The sequence below is a fragment of the Callospermophilus lateralis genome, chromosome 1 (genome assembly GCF_048772815.1).
Source record: "Callospermophilus lateralis isolate mCalLat2 chromosome 1, mCalLat2.hap1, whole genome shotgun sequence".
Taxonomy (NCBI): domain Eukaryota; kingdom Metazoa; phylum Chordata; class Mammalia; order Rodentia; family Sciuridae; genus Callospermophilus; species Callospermophilus lateralis.
In genome coordinates, this window is record NC_135305.1 from 74155200 (window position 1) to 74161210 (window position 6011).

A 6011-nucleotide genomic window follows, 5' to 3' on the forward strand; every position below is an offset into this window, starting at 1 on the left:
CAATAGATTCCTGAATATTAAAGATCTCTTGCATAGATTTCTTTTTCTTTTTTTATCACATGTTATGTCCCTCAAGATGACATTTCTTCCTCAGGGAGTCCTAAGATTGGTAGATAATGAGATGATCCCATGCAACCTTTCTCTCATACATGGGCCATTTATGGAATGTGGAATCACCCAAGTGCCCTTAACTTTTGAAGTGAAGATTCAGTCCCAGTTTCTTCTCCCTCAAACATCTACAAGTTGCTGTAAAATCAGTCATTTGTGACCTTTATACTTAACAAGTTGGTGTAAGATATCTGTATACTGAATCTCCCCTAATTGGAAATGAAATAGAATAAGGCTCTCAGTGTTCTCTTTATATCTAAGGCCAAGAAGAAGCAAATCCATACCCCTTACCTTTATGGTACATACAGCACAGATATTTTCATATGATTCCTTGCTCTGAATTTTAACAGTAGTTCTGTCTCAGAAAACTGAACTGACTCCAGTAATTATATGCATAAAAGGGATTAATTTATCCACTTAGTGCTAAAAAATGTGGGGGAAAGTGTAAAACAGGCTCCAAGTGGGCCTACAGTAGTACAGGCCCAGATGACTAAGGAAATGACCCATCAGGCATTGACTGTTTCTACCATAATCAGGAAATTTCAACCAACACTCAATACTGGTTCTTTTGCTGTTCCTGAGGATGCAACAGAGAACAAAACAGACCAATAATTCCTACAGCAATGAAATTTAACTTTGGGAAGTAGTTTTGGGAGCAAGATACGAGGAGCAAGCAAACTATATAAGATATATATATATATATATATATATATATATATATATATATATATAGTCTTTAATACAATACAGATGATTGGTTTGGAGACACATAAAGCAAAGGAGGTTTGAAATTTTAAATAGATTAAAAGAAGAAGGGAGTAAAGCATTCATAAAGCCTTGGATAAGAAAGTTCCAAGAAAAGAAGGGAGTATATCTGACACACTTAAGAAATGAGGAGACCAATATGGTTAAAGCAAAGAGTTTCATTGTAACCTGTAGTCACAGGTTATGAGTAAAAGTGGGGATATGCGGATAGACAACAAGGACAGATCATTTAAGGTCCTGTGGGTCATAGCCTAAATTTTCGGCTATAATCTGAAAGGGAGTACCATTGAAGGGTTTATGCAGTGGAGTGACATGATCTAACCTAATGAGCATTTGGGAGACATTACAGATCCAAACCATAACACCTATATTCTGGGGCAACCCTATTGTGAGGAAAATTGTGTCTCCTTTAAAAAAAAAAAAAAAAGATGTGAAAGGCTCTGAAAGAAGTTGAGAAAGATCAGAAGTTCAGGGTTGGACCTACTAATCGTGAAATAATTGTTACACATTCAAGTTCAGATTGCAAATATAAAGATATGAGGTCTGGAATTATGGGAAGGCCCAACATATATTGTCTGCCAGGATATAAAAACAATGTGGCATCTAGTTTTCCTATGAAGACATTTTATTCCTTCACTGTTTTCTCTGCTTTCCCTCACAACTTAACTTTGTTTTCTGTCTTATTGTTATCTAAGCTTTATTCTTTAAGATCTATCCTGATAATAATTATGTTCCTCCTCAAATTATTTGCAAATTTTTAAACTCAAAATATTTGGAATTTAACAGGAGAAAAGTATCTATCTGCACAAAGATGCTCCATGTGAATTTTCTAAAATGTTCTTTTTTTTCTTTTAATGGAGTATTGGGGTTTAAACCCAGAGACACTTTAACACTGAGTCATATACCCAGCCTTATCTATTTTTTATTTTAGATGGAGTCTAAAAGTTGCCCAGGCTGACCCCAAACTTGCAATCTTCTTGCCTCAGCCTCCCAAATAGCTGGAATTATAGGCATGCACCACTGCCCTTCACTCTTCTTCTTAGCTTGTTATTTAAGCAGATCCTGATCCATCGGAAGCTCTATTTGACGAGGAACCTGTTCTGAATTCTCTGCTTTGTGTCCTCTTTGCCTTCTGGCCCCTGAGGAGTGGTATTATCCTTTCTGCTGCAAAATGGAGCTGAGATGCAGCCTTGGAATCACTTTTCATGATGAGGATCCTGAGTGGTAAAAGGCTTGGTGGTTTGAGCTCTTGGACCATGAGAGGAGTGATTGAAGGGTGGTCAAATTCTTAGTGAATTAACTAAATGATCAAGTGGATTGATTGTCTTCTTCCAGGGCTCTCTGCTGTGTACTCAGTCTACTTGTCCAGCTCTCTTTTAGCTCCTTGAAGGTCGGAAAAACCTAGAACATTCACTGGGGACACAAAGTAAGCTAACTCATTATCAATCCTAACGAAATATTCCCATTGCATGGAGAAAAACAACACTATGCCAATAACTCTTTAAAAGTAATCACTTATCTCAACTGATTGTCACATACAAATTCTGAACACTTTTTAAAATATTTTCTGCATGTGCTACAACTTGGGACAATGCACCATATCTCTCTGTCAGTCTCCCTATCAGTAAACAACGAACTGGGCATTGGCTATCTCCAAAGCATAGGTTGTTTCCACTATACTCTTTTCTGTGGTAAAATTTAATGATTTTTATATTGACCACACCTCAATTCCCCTTATAATACATGCACTATTAGGAATGGACATTACTTAGAAAAGCCATAGTACTTAAATAGATAAAATAAAGGTTTTTTTTTTTTTAGTATATATATATATATCTTTGTAACTGTAAGGCAACTCCTGGAAAGTTCTGACCTTCCACCTTGACACAATCCACTTATTTCTCATCCCGACAACGTGGTGGCTTGAGTTAGGCCTTGGAAGATGCTTACCAAGGTTGGCAGCACATTGTTGGTGAAGTGTGTTTGACACGAACTGCCTAGGCATCCCAGGAGTACCCTACTCTTTCCAGTTTATTATATTGAGATACTTAGGAGTAATCATCACACTTAATATACTGGATCTGGTCCAGGACATGATTCTTGAACTTCTCTGAATCTTACATTGACTCCAGAACCAAACCCTATTAACTGCTAAAGACCACCCAGGAGTAGTAACCTTTTAACTGAATGTAGCCATATCAAATTTCCCAGGGCTCCTTCAGGCTAAATTGGCTCACCCAGGACCACCCAGAGGCAGCACAGAAGATCTAGTGGAGTTTTGGTTTGGATTCAACTTCCAAAGAATGTGTGATGTCTTCTCCAGCATTGAGAGGCCTGGCCAGAAAGGCCAGAGCCCATTCACTGATAGAATTGGCTTGGATGCAGCGTACATCCCACCACTTGGCTTGAGTGACTTGTGTGAGTATCAGCTGTCCTCATCTGAGGATCATAGCCTGTGAAATCTAAAATGAGAACTTTCCAAGAATGTTACAAAAGCCATCTTCCCAGTCTAGCCTACACTACAGATTGAGAATACAATTTTGAGAAATTTTGTTTTCTCTCAATTGTGTTTGTCTGATTCTTGGTCAGTTAGAGAGTATTTTATTCTGGATTTATATTTTTAAAAAAACTTATTAAGTGGTCAACTATACGGTGCATTATAGGTGCATTTTAGGTGAAATATGTTATATAAGTGAAAGATATTTGCATTGAAATTGTTATTCAGCTTATTTCTTCCCATGAGTTTGGGGAACACAATCAGAAACATCTGTAACATAAAGATTGTATCAAAAAAATGAATCCTGTGCGTTGACAACAGTGGCTTGGAATTTAGTTCTTGGTTTTTAGACCTGATTATGTGGGTGTGATAGTTTAATCCACACTTAGTTGTACATTTTGTTTCAAATGAGCAAGAGCATAGTATGATAAATGAGTGTGTTGCACTTTTCTATAGCTGAGAAATTTTGACCTTTGGAATAAAATATTACCACTGCCACATTAAAAGCCTTTCTAGTAAATCCCTTTAGTGACTCCAAATTGATATTGTTATTTAAAGTAATTTTTCTTGTGTACAGGTGTAAAGAGATACCGGTGTAGAAACACTACAAGTCATGATATAATCTGACCTCAAGCAGACTTGCCTCTAAAAAACCCAAGATGCTGTTCTTCTTTCAAGCATTCATCAACTCAATGAGAAAGAATGTAGTAAGAAAGTTCTATTTGTGGTGCTCCTCTTTTCCCAAAATTAAGCACAGGAAGTTTTCTGAGTTTATGAAATACTTGGAATTTCACCTAAGACAGATAAATCGAGGCCCAAGTGATTCCTTTTTTTTTTTTTTTTTTTTTTTATTTCCGAGAAAAATAGAAAGCCCTCCTACATCTTGAGGTGAACTCAAGAGTCATTTGTCAACCACCATGTGGAATCATTTATGCCAGACTAGGCCATCAATTAAGCTGGAAAACATTGCCCTTGTATTTCATGGATTTTAAGGGGAACATGTTACACAAATGAGAAAGAAGGAGCAGCAAGACTGTACCTGGTCAATCCAGTCCCCTGAGCTCCTCCAGTTCTATTCCCATAGATTGTCTTTCATCACCTCCTGGGTATCCACCTACAACTGCACTGCAATACCAGCATTCAGTTACACATCCATACCACTGGTTAGCAGACAGACAAAGAAATCTCTCCAATTTAGTCATTTATGTGTCAGCAAGAAAGGAGCCTCACTTCCCTTGTGGCCAGAGGACTTAACTTCTACATCACTGAAGTGATGGCTAGACTTTTACAAGCCATTTTCTTTGGCTGACAATTTTGTTTCTAAACCCTAACAGAGCATCTGCAACTACTGTTTTACTGAACTAATTTCAAATGCAGTTGTGTTCCCAGTACTCTATGACAGTTTTTAAAAGTATGATGAGACCAGGAGTTGGAGACAACCATAGAGCAGATGTGTTTCGTTAGGATCTGTTAGCATCTTGCTAAATTATGTCATAGAGAAATTTCAGGAGGCTAACATCAGGTCAAGTAAAAGTAAATCCCCATTAAACGTACATAATTCCATGACAAGCAATAAAATGAGAATATACACACCACCAAACTCCTAGCTCAATACGCAATGATCACAGAAATATATAACAAAGAGGGTAAAGAATTTTTTTAAAGTTCTGAAAATATTACAACAGATTATGAATTATAAGGAAAATTCATTAACTCAGTCTTTGGAAAAAAAATGATTTAGGTACTTATAATACAACAGATACTGTCTGAGATTCATGGGATTCATCAGTGACTTAAGATTCCTGACTTCAAAGAGCTTCCATTTTGAGATGATAGGGAGCAGAAAAAAACAAAGACAAGCAAGAAGTGAATTATAAAGCTTGCTACAAGGTGATAAGTGCAATGGAAAGATAAACTGTAGAGCAGGGCAATGGAGCTTCAAAATGCAGGGGCGGGAGAAGGCTGACAGGTGGCAGGTTGCAGAATTTGGGTGGTCAGTATGTTCTCTGACAAGTGAATATTTGAGCAAACGTGTGAAGGAGGTGAGGAGATTGGTAGTTGTATTATAAATAATAAATTATCAGTTAAATACGAACATCTAAAAATCCATCTGATAAATTGCACACAATATGATCAACAGAGCTGATGACTGATCATTTAAAATTTCAGAAAACAAGAATGATAGTAAAAATCCACTTTTTTTTGGTTTTTCTCATTTTGTTCCTCCCAAGAGCTGCTTTTTGATAACTGCCTTCTTCCTCATTTTTTACTCTGCTTTTCTATTTTTCCCTGCCAAAATGACATATATCCTCTCCCTCAATATATGTTCTTTTAATTATATGAATAACTAGAAATGTTTCCAATAATGCAATACTATTTTCCTATGGAAATAACGCAACTTATTATTTCTGTAAATGCTTTTTTGTTACTCATGCTGTAGCCATCAGAATAAAAAAGTGTCATTTAGTGATTTTAATTTTGTTCCAGAAGCCTTACCATGAAGTAAAATAATCCCCCAATTTTTAAAACATCCATTAATTTCAAAGGGAAATTTTTATTCATATTATCTCAGTCCAAAACTTGATTTTCATAAATTGGAAAATACATCAACTGAATAAGTAAAACAGATCTATATATATAA